The sequence below is a fragment of the Pseudopipra pipra genome, chromosome 1 (genome assembly GCF_036250125.1).
Source record: "Pseudopipra pipra isolate bDixPip1 chromosome 1, bDixPip1.hap1, whole genome shotgun sequence".
Classification (NCBI taxonomy): Eukaryota; Metazoa; Chordata; class Aves; order Passeriformes; family Pipridae; genus Pseudopipra; species Pseudopipra pipra.
The window spans coordinates 31283172-31298709 of NC_087549.1; the positions used below are offsets into that span (position 1 = coordinate 31283172).

At 37.0% G+C, this 15538-nt stretch overlaps 1 long non-coding RNA gene across 1 annotated transcript in view; it reads right to left on the reverse strand.

Moving 5' to 3' along the window:
- Positions 1-15538, reverse strand: part of LOC135416597 (uncharacterized) — a 45129-nt gene that overhangs the window by 7692 nt on the left and 21899 nt on the right. Inside the window, exon 2 of the long non-coding RNA XR_010431627.1 lies at positions 8424-8486. This is a non-coding gene — a long non-coding RNA (uncharacterized LOC135416597). The remainder of the gene's footprint in view (positions 1-8423; positions 8487-15538) is intronic.

The window sequence follows — 15538 nt, forward strand, 5'->3', positions numbered from 1 at the left end:
CAAAGTTCCTGATACTGAACTTTAAGAATAAAGAAGACATTCAAAAGTTCCATCCAATCAGAGAGAGAGGGAGTAACCACAGATTTTGTCAGTTTCAAAAGCAACCCCCAAGATCAACACATTTCAAAACACATGCCAAAGGTTTGTCTGTCTGAAGTTGGATCAACCCATTCCCATAATTTCACATATTTTTTATTTTGAGGGAGGAACTTCTCAAAGCATAGTGTCAGACAACCACTATGCTTATTCTCTCTCTCCTCTCTTTTTCCTCCACCACAATGTGGTTTAATAACATAACAATAAGACAAAAGGATTGTTACCCTCAGACTTCAAGATTTACCTCTGTACATGACATGTAGCATTGACCAATGCAATGCAAGACCCTATACAGGTCTTTGGTGGGACATCTGGACCAATGAACAATCATATGTAGTATTTTCTACTTTAAGGCTTCATGACTGTACTAGATCACCCAGTCTTATATCCTCCTTCTAGGTGGGACCAAATGCTGCATACCAATACATTAAAAAATGAAGAATAAGTATATTATCTGTATAAAAATTTGACCTCCACTGTTTTTCAGTTTTCCTATTAATTTCTTTTCTCCAGATAGTTTAGAAGTCTCAGTAACACAGGTATAATAGATAATATTCACCACTAATAAGTAAAGAACTACTGTTTTTTCTTTGAAAAAAAAAATGAATAAAATTATTTTTTAAAAAAAAATTAAACAGTCACATACTTTTCCTAAAATTTAACAATTAATAAGGAATAAGATTTCCAAATGTTTACACAATGGCTTCTTTTTAGGCATCATAAAGAGCCTGAATTTCCTAAAAAATGCCTCTTCTGATAAGCCAAACAAATGAAACACCAAGATGTCTGTGAGGATTCAATGCATCCACTGAAATCTTCCAAAGTGGATAAAACAGACTGTAAACAAAGGAGTAAGAATGAAAGAGAAGAATTTCAAATGTCCATGAAAAACTTGCAGAGTTTGTTTTTTAATTGTTTGAATCTCCAACAAAATCAAAAAGAAGTGAACTGGAAAGAGATGAAGACAACAGTGGTCTTCGTGGATGCAGTGGTGGCTCAGATGAACAATAACCAGAATTTGAAAACCTGAAAAAAACTCTAGAATTGCAGTGCAACAACTGCTGCCAGTACTGGCCACTTTCAATAGCCAGTTCGGACTATGTTAATGACAGCTAAAGCATGACCATTTATGATCCTGATAGAGAAAAACTAGGATGAGTTATGCTCACGCCCTTGCACATAAGGGTCAGACTGGAAATGAGTTAGCTTAGGTGACTGTCTCTTTTGAAAGTAGTAGGTTTCCAACTAAATCCTAATAATGCAAACATAAAGGCTGTTAATGTACTTATTAGCCATCACAAAATGCATTTCACATTGGATGGTTACAATACATTATATCAGCAGCAATCACACCTCTGTAATAACAGTAGCAGTTCATTTAAGGAGAGCAAGTACATCTCTTCTTCCAACCCATTATGTGAACATGATGAATGATGATGGCACTAGACTCATATGGGAGGGAACTGGAGCTAGAAGGTGAAAGAATTGCCTTTATAAAAAATAAAGGGAGTACCTCATGCATAGGTATATCTGGGTACATTCAGGTATAAACACTTGAAAAACCACCACAATTAATAGATGTCTCCAAAACCAGTCAAAGTAGTTTAAATATAAAGCAGAAAAAGTCCTCAAACCAAAACATACAATTTCAGGATTAAAAGAAAAAAAAAGTGAACAAAAGTGAGGAAATACTAAATGAAACGTTGAACAGGAAGTAGCTCCAAAAATGAGCCAACCACTTCAGAAATGTCAGTTGTCCATAGTCTTTAAGCCTGACCTTGGACTTACTGAACAGTGGATGATATTTGAACACAAATAAGTATAAGGCAGAAACCCAGATCTTGTGCCTAGGTGGGAACTATGCTGTTATTTAGGCAAAAAATTAACACAGTACTACCCACTGCTTCATAGATAATCAGTGTGGATAGATAAGCCTGTTGGATGGCTGTAATAACAACAAATTTGTGGAACAACAAGTGGAAAAAAACATAAGGCTATTTGAATTATAGGTTTTAACTACATAAGTTTTGCTTTCTATTCAGAGGATGATATAATATAGGTATGCATAAAAAATAATGCAGGAAAGATGGGGGAAAATAGAGTATTTTTAACAGGGTATTTTAATTATTGTTTAAACTAAAATACATGTTGGAATTTGATTGTCTTCCTGGAGCTTGGTGGAACTTAATGAACCTAAGCACAATAAAAAATGTTCATAAAATAATGGTTCCTTTTCATATCCTTGAGGTTACAGGCTGGATATGAATTTTGCCTGCACAGGTGTATTAGTGAGGAATAATTAAAAGAAAAATATATAAGGTTATTTCTTCCTAAGGACCCTAGAGAAAAGATCATCATGGCTGGGCCTCGCGAACAAAGATTTGGGAAGGGCTCTCCCACGTTTGTTACAAGCGCGCTGGTGGCTAAAAAGGTCAATACGAGATAGACACGTCCGGTTGCAAAAGGCACAGCAGAAGGACTCCTTATGTGGAATATTCTGCAAGACATGATTTTTTCTGCATTGTCTTTTCTCCTTAAGAGTGATCCTGCGTGCGTTCTCAAAAGCACTAGCAGCGTTAAAGATGGTGTGTCTCCAGACCTCCTGATTGGAGGCCAGATTAGACCAATTATGTTGATCAATATGGCCAAGTCTGAGATGTTGTTTCAGGGAGTCCTTGTATCTTCTCTTCGGGGCTCCTCTCTTGCGGCAGCCAGTGGCAAGTTCACCATAAAGCAGGATCTTAGGGAGGCGGTGGTCCTTCATCCTGGAGACGTGCTCTGCCCAACGCAACTGTGTTCTCATCAACATGGCCTCAATACTTGTGACTGCTGCTTGTTCTAGAACAGATGTGTTGGTCACATAATCTGATCAGTGGATGTTTAGGATTGTACAGAGACAGCGTTGATGGAAGCGTTCTAGGAGTCGCAGGTGGTGGTGGTAGATGACCCAGGATTTGGATCATATAAAAGAGTAGACAGCACAATGGCTCTGTAAACACTGATCTTTGTACTTTAGAGAAAAGAACGATCCTATCTTAATACTGAAAAGACTTTCAAGGAAAAGATCCAGCTGTGACATAGCCTGGAGTGTCACAACCCTGCTGCAGAGTTGTGGAGTATCAGGTATGAGATATGTCCTCTTCTATTGATAGGTGCTTTCACTGTCAGTCAGTCAAGCCATAGAGTCAGATTGCTACCAAGAGAATGCAGCGTGTGCTAGGACTAAGCAGGTCTGCAACGTCGTAGGTGAGAGTGGCGAGACAGCTTTATTATGGCGAAAAGTAAAAGAACAGGTTAAAAGCAAGCAAAGAGGCATCAATATAAAATGGCTTCCGCCTTATATGTCGTAGGGTAGGGAAGGTGCTGGAACAAAAGGAGGAGTTAAGGTGGAGCATGTAAATTATAACCATAAAGGGAAAACATAACCATATATGGATAACTGCTGCAATGTATTAAATAATGACCAATAGGAAAACGGGGTTTACATACATGAGAAATAAGAGATAATACGTGAAAGAATAATACAATAGAATACGACATACAACATACAATGTAAGACTTAAATATGTATTCTCGAACTGTCTACAAAATCCACATCTGCTTACCTTTGTGAGGAGGAATATATTCATCTTTTGGGTATGTCCAACAACAGAACATACCTGCCCTTTGCACGCCAGACAAGAAGGTACAAGGTCCCCAGAAACATGTCCTGCAGATGGCCAGGACCTTCATTTGCATTTACAGAGGTAAGGAGGACCATCAGAATGCAGAGGCTTATCTTCTTCTGTCACTAAAAAAGCTGAGCTCTGAAGTTAGTGCCTCTGAAAAGTTCACATGGTTCTGGACGTTCATAGGTGTCACAAACATCTTGTCAGGTGAGAGGACAGTGTATATTTTACTGGCAACAAAGTGATGAGGAGCACACTTGAAACTTTACAAGACAAGGAAGGGGGAAAATAACCAAATAAACTGCCACACAGAGACAGAGGTGGAGTAGCCAAGGAAGATTTTTCCATAACCTTGCCAGGCACCGAGGTCAGGCTGACCAGTCTGTAGTTTCCCAGATCCTTCTTCCAGCCCTTCTTGTGGATGGGTGTCACGTTGGCCAACTTCCAGTCATATGGGATCTCCCCAGAGAACCAGGACTGACGGTAATGATGGAGAGCTCTTCCACCAGCTCCCTTATCACCCTAGGATGGATTCCATCTGGTCTCATAGACCTATGAGCATCTAAGTGACTCAACAGGTCCCTAACTTCTTCCTCCTGGATTATAAGGGGGCTATTCGGCTCTCCATCCTTGTCTGCTAGGTCAGGACGACCTGTCTTATTCTTCAAAACTGAGGTAAAGAAGGTGTTAAGTACCTCAGCCTTTTCCTCATCTTTAGTAGTTATATTCCCTCCATGTCCAATAAAGAATGGAGGTTTTCCTTGCTCCTCCTTTTGCTATTGATGTCTTTATAAAAACACTTTTTATTATCCTTTACAAAAGTGACCAGATTAAGTTCAAATTGTTCTTTTGGCTTTCTAATTTTCTTTCTGCATGACTTAATGACATCCTTTTTCCAAAAGTGATAAACCCTCTTTTTTTCTCTGAGTTCTGGCAAAAGCTCCCTGCCCAGCCAGGCCAGTCATTTTTCCCACTGGCTTGTCTTTTGACAAGTGGAGACAACCTGCTCCTGTGTCTTCAAGATTTCTTTCTTGAAGTATGTCCATCCTTCCTGGACCCCTTTGTTTTTTAGGGCTCTTTTCCAAGGTACTCTCGAAATCAGCATCCTGAATAGGCTGAAGTCTGCCCTCTGGAAGTCCAAGGTAGTGGTTTTGTTGGTGCCCCTCCTTGCTTCACTGAGTATTGAAAATTCCATAATTTCACGGTCACTGGACCCTAGATGACCTCTGACCACCACATCTCCCACTGGCCTTTCTCTGTTTGCAAATAGCAGGTCCAGCAGGACCCCAAACCTTGTAGGCTCACTCACTAGCTGTGACCAGAAGCTATCCTCCATACACTCCAAGAACCTCCTAGATCACCTCTTCTCTGCTGTGTCGAGTTCCCAGCAGGCATCTGGAAGGTTAAAGTCTCCCACAATGACAATGGTTGTTGATCTTGAAACATCTGCCAACTGTTCATAGAATAATTCATCTACCTCTTCATCCAGGTTGTGTGGTCTATAACAGACTCCCACCAGGATGCTGGCCTTCTTGGCCTTCCCCCTGGTTCTTAACCATAGAATAAATTCCTTGAAATGTTTGGTCCACCTAAGCCTTGAAAAATTCAGGATAAAAGTTATAAAACAACAGTCCATCCTCTTCTATGCATCTGCACACATGACAAATTCTTAGCTACTGTTACCTAAGCAGTTGGGTGTTTTAGCAGCAGTTGGGTGTTTAACAAGTACATGGGAAATGGAGTTACTTGTAAAACAAAGCCAGGAGAGAGGACTACGTAATTCCTTCTTGATTTTCATATTCAAAACTTTATATATCGGGGAGTGTCCTGTATTTGGGGATATGCACTGTTAGACAGGGCCTTTTCTAGGGAAACTCAAATCCCCTGAATGATTTGGCAGTGCTTCTTGAGTGACTTTGCACTGCAGCTATGGCCGTTTTTGCAGAAAGAGACCCTATTTCACTCTCTGCCATGTGTGTCTGTCTAATGTCAACTACTGTTCACAGCAGAGTACACCTTCACCATGCAGAATTTGTGAGAAGAAATGTCTCTGAAATTTGGGTAAACTTGAATTAATTTTATCATTGGCGTTACATTTCTCCTATACATTATATAACTGCAATAATGTGAATGAGTAGCTCTTTACTGTCTGTTTTTCTTCAGAATATGTATTTCAAAATCACATGTTGTGGAAATCCAAGTTGTCTGACAGAAATCTAAAGAAAAAAAAATTATTTTTTCCTAAGAAATAATTTATATATTTCTCCCATAATACAGGATTTAACAAGCTGTAACAAAAAACCTAAGAGTCTGTGTGCTTGTATTGGTTCTTGTGCAAAATAAAATAATTTGTAGACAGAGATTGAGAATAAGCTAATATAAAATAAATACTTCCTAACTGCTTCAGCAAGTTTTACCACTAGGCTTCACTTTAAATCTAAACCAGAAACAAAAAGACATATGCCCACACAAAGGTATTATCGTCAACAACAATAATAAAAACAATATTATCTGAGACCTAAAAATTGTTGAAGGCAAAATAGCTCAAATGATTCTTAATGCCTTTCAGGCACATCTGAATCAAATAAGGTAATTATTCTTTAAAATGCTTACACAAAGTCTGATTTGCATGCTAGTAATTGCTATGCCTTGTGGCATCTAGCAATTGACACAGCAATGATTTTAATTATTGTAATTTCATCAGTATAAATACTTCAAAGTTATGCAAATAGTACCTCGTAATCCACATAGACAGTTCAGAGTATTTGATTTACTAGTCTTGTAAGGCTCTTTGTCTATGCAGTTTACTCTCAGATGTGACTGTGCATTGCAATTGAAGCCTTTCACTCACATCAAAGCTCTAAATCATAACAAGATGAGCTAATTTTACAAAGACTGACACTTCAAACATTAACTTGCAAATACAATTATAAGATGAAAATATATAAAGGACTTTACCAGGATATCATCTGGCATGGATACCTGCAGCTAATCATATCTAATGTTTTCTATGACAGTGGTAAGCAATGATATTGCAAGGCCAAATGCCTTGGTGTGAACAATTACAAACAGCTACTCTTGCTTTTGAACAGCTCTATAAAAATACTACATCCTGTTCTAGCATTTAAAGTTGTATATTTGAAGTATATTTTTTAAAAAGCCTTAGTAATATTTTTAACAGTGTAGGGATAACACTGTTCTCACTACTGTTTCTGATATGGAAAAACAAACATATCACAGGTAACACTTTCATGTCAATAGTAACACAAAAATACATTAGAGTGAATGCTTTTAAAATCAATATTTATGACAATTAATGGAGGGGAAAAAAACCCGTTGTGCTCTCATCAATATGTCTTTTATTTACAGAAACCTCCAAACCCATGTTTCAGGCCAGATGTTTAGATGGTGTAAATCACAGCTTTCAGTAAATCTTAGACATTTAAACACAGCTCTCTTCCTTTAGATACCAAGTTCTGCATCAAACTCACAAGCAAAAGGTTGGATATGCATAACAACAAATCTAAAAACCAACATTGATCATCAATATTTACAAAGATGTCACTAGCACTTGTTTTACAAAAGAACTAGAGTGCAGCACTAGTTATCCCCAGTTCAAGATTCACATGTGCTGAATGAGAAGAGAATCAGACCTGTTGCCTACTCTGAAGAGCAGAGGTAGATAAAATTGGAAGAAGATCACCTACAAAATAAATACTTCAGAGGTGTTCTGCACGCACAGGTATCTCAGAGGGAGTTTGATGCCTGACCTGACAAGCAGTCTATGGAGAGAGAATGTGGTAATGGCCAGAGATAATTCACTGAAGAAGGATATAGTGTTCAGTTTAAGCTAGAAATGACATTACGTCAGAGATAAATTCTCCACAACAGAAAACTCCAAAAGCATCTTTACAGCATCTTTATAAAAAGTGCCACTGAATCCCTTTGTTTCTTATTGATTGAATAATATTTATAATGAAATCTTGTGAAGGAGAAAGGAGAACGTAGAAATAGAAAAGGAGGGAGAGAGAGAGATACTAAGAACTCTCAAAATCAAGGAACATCCTTTGTATAAGTAAACTTAATTTGGGGAAACAAATCTGAAGTAAAATATAAGAAAGGTCTGTTCAGAGAAAGTATATAGGGAGCAATTAACTCTCTAAAAGAATGAGAAACCAGCTGATTAAAACTAGGAGAAATGAGATTTAAAACAAACAAAATTAATTTTTTTTAAATGTAATGTGTCTTTAAAAGGCAGAATCACTTCCTCAGAATATTTTTAAGGCAGATGTAATAAATGGGCTAAAAAAAGTACTAATTTATAGAAAAGGGGACTATCCAAAAGTATAAACACTGGATAGGATTCAAAGGCTGACCCAGGATGACACTAGGGGACTAACTGCTGGCACTAGAAAGAAACCAACTCCATACTCTCCATCTCTCTCCTACTTGTGAAGTATTTGCTACCAGCCTCTGTCAAATGGGAAACTGGCACAGAGCAACTGTTCTGAGACTCCAGCAAAAGTCAATGATTGTAATGTTTTGCAAAATGGCAAGCATATACAATCACTAATTGTAAAAATCAGCATGAAAATAATGTATGGGATGAATATCTTAGAAGAATGTGTAACATAGTCTATTTGTGGAATACATATTTACCTGCTTACGCGTTCAAATATAACTTCAGGTCCCAGGTATTGCTCCAGCAGAAACAAGAGGAAGCTGACAGAGGAAAAAAAGCAAGATGTCAACATCAAGCATTTCAGCCAAGCTGTAGCCTACACAGGTAAAGAATGACTTGCAAATCCACCTCATGTAAGAAAAGGGAAGCAATGACTTGAAAGAAAACACAGAAAATCAGACAGCAGCATGAACAGCTAAATAAATTCCACACAACAAACAATGAGACACTGAATGATAACAATGTTGAATCACACTCTAAGAACACTGTGATGGAAGTGACATACCAATGGAATCACGTGTAAGAAACTGATAACATCACAAACCAAAATTAGTTTTACATTTGCTACTAGCTGCAATTATTCCAGATACTAATCTTTTCTTTTCTTCTTTGATTCACTGACTCACACTTTCTCATTGCTTTAGTAGAATTTAGTAGAATTTATAAGGATATTAGAATAGTTTAATAAATTTAAAAATATTTTAGAGGGAATAAGTAACTTCCTATGTCTCTTCCTTTTATGTGGAAGCAAAATAATTAGCAATTATAAATACATAACTGATTGTTCAACATCTGTTTAGGTCCAAACTACAAAAAGCACAAAACATTAATCAGAATATATTTCACACCTAAATCTCTATTCGCGCATCCAAGGGGCTTATTTTTTTCACAGATCCTACCTTTGTTCAGTACCACATCACTCAATGGTGGTTTTGCAGAGATTTCATAGAATAGTCTGAGTTGGAAGGGACCCACAAGAATGCCCTGGATAAAATTACCACTTCAAGAATTCTCACTACTGTAAGCACCAAAATATTCTACATCTTAACTGAAATATAGTAAAGATGTCAAAACAGTATGTAGATTAGATGACCATTTTTCAGTCCTTCAACAGCAAATGCAAAATAGACTGAAAAAGTACTATGGGAAAATTTTATTGTCATTATCTCTGCTGCAACAAAGAGTAGAAGTCATTGCATTTCTATAACTCCATCACTGGCACTTTTCCAACATTTATAAGTTTTTGAAAAATAAACCAAAACACTGTTACTAACAGACTGGTTCTAAAAAATCAATATACACAAAATATAATTTCCATGCATCTCAAAATAAAGTTTGCAATATACATACTAGGGGTGTGCTTTTGAGGAGGGGAAGATGTATGATTTGCTAAGACATGTTAAAAAAATCCACAAAACCTAATAAAATTCAAGTTTAATTTTTAACCTCTTGACTTTTCTTTCTGTTAATTAACATTGGGATCCAATCCAAAAGTATTTGCACAACATTCATTTGCTAATAAATTAAATAATCTCAACTATTTCTGGGAACAGTACTTCCTTATAGTCTGTGTTCCAGAAATACTTTTCTTGTAACCATTAAAAGTGACTTGGAACATGATTAAAAACCATGTAACACTACATTCAAATTAAACACATTGGTAATTAGATTCACATGTGTTTAGAGCAGCACGATAAACCAGTATGTGCACAAATATTTATATGATGAAACCCAAGTAAACAAACAACAACAGAAAGAGAACAGGACGGAAATTGAAACATTAGTCAGCCTTTATGTTATACCACACAGTACATTGACACTTATAAGAAGAGTAAGTTAGTGTTGTAAAGTATGCTACATTATTTTATGAAGACTTAAAAGAATCTGTTCCTGCTACTATGGTGAAAACCACGAGCTGAAGTATTAGTAACTAGAGCATCATCTAATGAAAAACAAACCAGACTCAAACCCCCTGTTAAAAACTTAATTCTTTCCTCATTCTACTCTACAGATTGCACTAAAAGTTTTAGGTTTTTCTCAAAGTCGCTTTGTCTTACATTAGGCCTGAGTGTTTTAAGTTCTATGATTCACTTATTTAGAGTGCAGAATAGTTGACCCATTAGCAGCAGAGGTCAGGAGATCTGTATAAAGCTGGTGATCAATAATTGACACTCTAGAGATCCCATGAATGATCTAGAGAAATGTCAGAACAAATGAAAAAAAATATTATTTTCTTACTGAAAGTTCTTACTAAAAAAAACAAGCCAAAACCAAATAAATAAATAAAAAAAAATAAACAACAAAAATACTTTTGGACAGATCACTCTTTATGAGGGAAGACTACCTGCAATGTTTTAATTTAGAAGTCATAAAGCAGATTAAGTGTTCCATAAGGTAATTTTCTTTTTATCCTCACTATCAAATAAACACTACAACAAAAAATTTATTGCTAAAAAAAGTAAATCATTGTTTTGCTCACATCCATGCCCAAACACCTTGAGATAAAAGAAAATTCTAATCTATATCACCTGCAGGAATTAGATTTCTAAAAATTCTACATCTAGATGTGCATGTCAGATCCATGAAAGTAAAATCAGAACTTAATCCTGTTTGAGAAATGAGGAGCCTTTCATTCATGATTTCTTGTCTGGGTCTTGTCTCAGTGGTGTGAATTTACCACCATTGGTGTTATTTGGAGGTTTCTATGAGAAATAGGCGATGGTATTGATCCAGTTTATGATGATGAATGAACCTCACTCTGTCCCTTTTTAATAGGTTCCTCAAATTCAAGCAAATTTACAAAGAGTTAGGTCCAAAACCTTCAGAATAAGCAGAATAAATTTAAGAGAGAGAATAAAAGAAGCAACATTCTTCCCAGCAGACCCACATTGTGACTTGGTCTTGTAATGGAATGAAATGAAAACTATAAAAAAATAGTTATAAAATGTATTTCTCAATTTACAGCATTTGTGGTCAGAACCATTTCCTCACAGAAACTCTCAGGTTGCTGTGTGGAGTGATATAAGTATAGCAGAATTTGAAAAGCCTTGATTATATTGTACATGTATTTCATGTCATAAACATATGAAACATTTAAAATATGGTATTAAATATGTAGCAACATTTCCTGGCACAGAAAGAACAAAGTTGTGAGAGAGCAGTTTTTTAAAAAGCTTTTAAATAATGCTGGTAAGAAATGTCCCAACATGATAAAAATCCTGTCTTAGAATAAGTTCCCCTTCATAGTATTCTCTTTGTTGTAGATACAAGCTGTACCTGAAAAAGACACTACTGGTTGCTTCAAAAACAGTTTTTAACTATTTAAGCAGCTACATAATTATTCTAAACCATTTGGCAGAAAAGTTGGCTACAGCTTACGGCTTAAACAGTTGTTGATGCTTATGAGCAACAGTTATAAACAATCATAATAGTAATAAATGGTTAGAATTTAAAAAATTTTATACTTTTTTTTTAAAACAATCACCATCTTATCAACTCTTTCCTGCTGCTTACCATAGCTTTCCCATGACATCTCCTTGAATAGGGTAAACTACCTGCCTTTCTTGTTACAAATTCTGAATGACACTAAACCGGAGTGCATACTATTGCCCAGTGTCTGAAGTATTTTGGATCATCTCTGAAATAGGAAAAAAAAAAAAAAAAAAAGAGAAATGGAAGAAAACAGAAAAAAAAATGAAGACTAAATTTGGAGATGGCTGAAAATAACGTTCTTATATAAAAGATTTGTCTTCTCACCATCAAGCACTCTTGTTCTGCCAGACACAAACCTGTTTCCTGCATCATCCCCTTAACTATTTCCCTGATAAGCAAGGACAGAGCAAAAAGGAGCTAAATCAGTGACAGATGGGCCAGACTTGGATCTCTCAGAAGTCATTTGAAAATCTTATGGAATAAAAACCTCAATACTCTTTGTTTCCATTTGAAGATGCAACAAACAGAATAAATCAGAAATAAATCCAGGTTGACCAACAAGTTTTGGAGCAGTCCCTAAATACTACACTGAAGAAATAACTGGCTGCACTTCCTGCACATTTCTCTTTTTATTTCCACACCATCTGTTCCTCTAGATGTCAGAGAATACTATGCCAAAGGCCTGCTCAATATAGTTCTAAGAACAAGGGGGAAAGAGTGCATGTCTTACGATCCTCTCCCAGAAAAACTCTCCCTACGTAGTAGTGCTGAAAAGCCAAACACATGCTCTACATTTGTGAGCATGACTAGCATATTCTCTGGTAAAGACAAAATACCAATAGCACTTGCTTCTGATTGCCCTTAGAATTTCAGGCACTGAAGAAAAGAAGGTAGTTTTTCCTTGTCTGGCTTACGAAGTAAACTTCATCCAGGCTACAGTGACTCCTAGGAGTCATTGGATATCTCCTTGCAGGAAGGCTCCTTCCCTCCAGGTCCACCTGGCGAGGATGCAGGTAAATAAGGTAGGGCACAAGGTTCACTGGTGGCACATCTCATCAGGATACTAAATCTCATGGGAAAAAGTTACCTTTTTTAATTTTCTGTGAGCCCAAATATATGAGATCTGCTTTCCCAGTCTTGTAAGAAATTTCTCTACCTAATGAGAGTGCACTCTGAAACCACTGTATGGAAACAAATATATTACATATTGCTCTGAAACAAATATAGGAGTTTCAATTATTTTTTGGTCTATAGCACTGACCCAAATTAGCCTTATTGCAGTTCTCCTTGTATCTGTGAAAAGTCTGATATTACTGTTTTGCACCTTGTATTGTATTATCTGCTCCTCTAGCTCTGCATGCTAAATTCTCATTGGCATGGAAATGTGGCATTGTCTAACAAGATTCTTTGTTTATATACATGGGACAAATCTCAGAAAGGAAAAAGATAGTGTAAAGATCAATAAATGTTTTCCTGTGATACTGTCAAATATACTGATACTGGAAGGAATGTATTTATTGGCCTTATTTAAATGAACAGGAATGAAATGTTAAAAACTCACCCAAAAAAACGGTATGGCAAAATTTTTCAGATTACATTTTCTGCACAAGTTTGGATGGAGAAACCTAATCACCATAACAGAAATCTCCTTTCCCCAACGCCTCCTGTGTTGAGCAAGGAGGATTAACAAGTCGTACTTCTTCTGCCTGGTAGGTAAGGAGAGGCTAGAAGAAACTGCCGGTAGCCATTCTCTACCAAGAACTCCAGAGGATACCACAGAGGATTCAGTCTGCAATGCCAAATTACTGAATTACACAGAAAGGCCCACGTGGCCTCTTTAGAGAGCTCTGCACAGCAGACATCTGCCTCCTCTGCTCTGAGCCCCGTGCCTGCTATGGTGGTGCATGCATTCGTTCCCACTGGTACTCTCTTTACCCTTCACTAAACATGCTTGCTTAATGCAGTCTTTCAGCTAGTGGAAAATAGGTCCCTTGAAGGCTGTCATTCCCTTTCGGTAACCCCCTGGAACAAAACAAAGAGGTGATCTGACTTTCTGCTCTCCAGAGTTCACTTGGGATCAATTCTAACAACTCTCATAATGTCGAGATTAGGCAGCTTTTCCTCCTCCTTGTTAACAAGGCAATGACAAAGAGAGAGAGAAGTCAATTTCCTTTTCAAATAAAACTAAGAAGCCACTTAGCAGTAAATAGAAAAGTTACAAATAAATAACTGAAGTCTCTGACTGGTAGGGCCCTGCAATACTTCATATTGGAGGTACTGGCTCCTGGGCCGGGAGGGATCATCTTTAGGAAGCTGAAATTGGGATTCCATAGGCTTTAAAGAGGAAATGCAAATCCCAGAAGACTCCTTTTCAAGGTTAAGCTTGAAAGCTGCCCTTTTGAAACAGACAGTTGCCAGCCTGACCACTGACCCTGTCGTTTCTCAGGACAGGGGCCCAAGTAATTGGGGAACTGACATGTCATCTGCCCTTCCTCCCACATGGCAGCAGGCAGGATCTGGCACCTCCAGACTCAAGCTGCTGAAATTTCCTCTGAGCTGACTGAAAATCAGAAAGCAGACCACAGAACCAGTCTGGAAATAACACAGTCAAAGTCCTTTCTTTAAAGCAGAGTCCTTTAAAACATGGGCTTTCACGAAGGTATTTGGCCAAGTTGCATCAGACCAACTAGCCATGAATCTCACTTGAGTTTGATACGAGAAAAACATCTTTCCCTGTATTTACTTTGATATGAACACCAATGGGTTTCCTCCCAGCCAGCCGATTTATGAGATGACTAATATCTCTCCCATAGCAGGGCTGCAAACCCTGCTGTCCATTCATATAGACTAGAAAACCATCAAGAGCTACATGGATATAAAGTGTAACTTTTCTTAATTAATTAATTGATTACAGAAAAAAAACCAAAAAACAAAAAACAACTAAACAAACATGGAGGATAGCCCCACCACTTTGGTGGGCATCCTCACAGTGTCCACAGAACCCTGTCATGGTACAGCTGTGTTGTGGCATGGGAAAAAATTGTGTGTATATTGCTTGACCAGTTCCTGGTGCTGCCACACAGGAGGTAAAACCTGATGTTTCTCTGGCCTTCTCCTTCAAATGAAGCTCACAATAGTTTATCCAGCACTGCATTGATTTGGATGTGTGGTGTGTGGGGGAGTAAGTGACTGAGAACCACTGCATGAACCTTATTTTCATAGGAAGCAATGTTAGATTGAAAGAGCAATAGAACTCATCTTTTATGTTTTCTTCATTACAGTCCAAACATCCCATCACATTTACCAAAAGTTTAGGAAAGAATAAACTGCCTTAATTTTAAAAGGAAAAACAAAAAACCCAAGGAAATTGAAAAAAAACCCCAACTAACAAAAAAAACAAACAAAAAGAATCACTCCACCAAAAACCTCAAACCCAAAATGTAACCCAACCTCCTCCAAAAAAAAAACCAAACGACCCATGAAAAACAACCCGTTATATAAGATTTATTTAATTTAAGGGGGCAATCATTTTATTCCTGTGATAATTTGTTAAATATAGCATTAGCTGGAAGAGACCAATTTCTTTTCCTTTTGCAATAAGAATAAACATATTCTCTAACTGCTTAACCCCCCAAAAAACTAACCAAACACAACTTTTAAATTTCCAGACCACATTTCTAATACTTTCTCAAAGAGTAAAATTATTAGCATTAGTTATTGGACTAAATTTATGGTATACACACTCACTCTGTAAAAAGAAAAATGGTCCATCCTTTACTAAATCTCACAATTATAACCTTCCACAGAGATACTATTTTAACAAAATTATTCTTAAATTATTTTTTTTAATTGCATTTTCATGGAGAAGTTTGCACCAAGT